General features: G+C 37.8%; 1 non-coding gene across 1 annotated transcript; it reads left to right on the forward strand.

Annotated features, from left to right (window-relative positions):
• The first annotated feature begins 1,248 nt into the window (after positions 1-1,248).
• On the forward strand, positions 1,249-1,355 carry LOC112809673 (U6 spliceosomal RNA). The gene has a single exon (XR_003204634.1). It is a non-coding gene; the product is annotated as a U6 spliceosomal RNA (small nuclear RNA).
• The last annotated feature ends 444 nt before the right edge of the window (positions 1,356-1,799 follow it).

Genomic DNA, 1,799 nt, shown 5'->3' on the forward strand with positions numbered 1-1,799 from the left:
GTTCTGAGTAAAGAATTATAAACATCTGAAGAGCTGATGCGAAGAATTTAGTTTGGAGAGAATAGGAGAGAAAACATTTCATCTCAAAAGTAGGGAGTATCATTCTTGAGAGTAGAAGGTGTTAAGGAGGTTGGGAAGTAGGAAAAAAGAAACAGAAACAGGGCTTCCAGAGAGAGAGAGGAGAGGATGGAGTTTGGGGGAACGGAGCAGGAAGGGGAGAGAGAGATTGGAGAACCAGGTCAGAAAAAGTGTCAACAGCCCATTTGAGTAGACTGGACATTTTGTAATCCTTACTTTTTATTATTTTTAAAATTTTTATTTTAAAGATTTTATTTATTTATTTGACAGAGAGAGACACAGCAAGAGAGGGAACACAGGCAGGGGGAGTGGGAGAGGGAGAAGCAGGCTTCCTGCTGAGCAGGGAGCCCGATGCGGGGGTGATCCCAGGACCCTGGGACCATGACCCGAGCAGAAGGCAGACACTTAACGACTGAGCCACCCAGGCACCCCTGTAATCCTTACTTTTTTAAAATAAACTTTTCTTAAAATCTACTTAACAGTGCTTTCACCTTTGGGTCCAGCTGAATGATTGTTCTAGCTATAAGGAGGAATAATTAAAAGCAGTTATTAGGGCCCAGCTGCACAGCACTATTTTTGAAAATAAACACTTTTTTTTTTTGTAAATGACAGGATTAACTGCTGCTTTAAGAAGCTAAGATCCATTCCTTCACAGTGTACTCAGGTAATCCTCAAAAATACAATGTCAGAGGCCTTAGTGATCTTAGTTTCCTGCCTCTGCTGATTTTGTAAAGTCAAACAGTTCATAGTCAAGCTGGAATAGTAAAACAGAATGGTAAATGAGTCAGGATCTGGAGTTTAAACTTCAGCACCAACACTTAATAGCTTGGGAAATTTATCTAATCCTTACCCTAATTCCAACTTTATTTTTTAAAGGATTAAGTGGAGTATTATATAAATTAATCAGATTTTAAAATTCACTTAATTTGTTAATCAATCTTAAAGTCTTCTTTGTATTTTGGCAACCCGTAGTTGGCAAAGTCAGAAGATGTCAGTGGGGTATGTGACCTCATTTTGAGGTGACTTCATGAAGTTTTAGGCAGCACTACTTTGAGAGGAAAAGAAAGTGCTCAGATTCTGCACTCTGAGAAACAGATTTTTGTTTAATATATCTGACTACTGTGTTGCTGTTGATGTACTAGGGTTCATCAACAAAAATTGGACTACACAGTGCTCACTTCAGCAGCACAAAGACTACAATTGGAATGATACAGATTAGATTAGCATGGTCCCCGCATAAGGATGACACGCAAATCTGTGAAGCCTTCCATATTTAAAGAAAAAACTGGACTAGGGAATTGACCTAGCTTTCATTTAATTAACTATATCACTCATCAGTTTGCCTTTATTGATGCTTATCCATATAGAGAAGAAATATCGTGGATAAGACTCTGAAATCTCTCTGTATCTTGGTCATCCATGAACATTAAACATATCAAAGTGTTAGCAACAACAATGGCAAACTTTTAGTGAGTCATTACTATGTATTTGACACAGTTTTCAGTGCTTTACGCATATTATTTAGTTGTCCCAACAAGTGTTATAAGGAGAGTACTACTGACCATATTTTTACCTAGGAAGAATAAATTAATGAATCATCCAAAGTTATATAGCTAGTAGATGACATGGTCAGGTTTCATAATGATACAATCTGTCTCGTGAGGCCTGGCAATTAGTCACCAAGCTTTTATGCATACCATCTCAGTATGGATCATAATAGG

This window comes from Callorhinus ursinus, unplaced genomic scaffold (assembly GCF_003265705.2).
Source record: "Callorhinus ursinus isolate GAN/ISIS: 27379988/994484 unplaced genomic scaffold, GSC_fseal_2.0 scaffold42, whole genome shotgun sequence".
Taxonomy (NCBI): domain Eukaryota; kingdom Metazoa; phylum Chordata; class Mammalia; order Carnivora; family Otariidae; genus Callorhinus; species Callorhinus ursinus.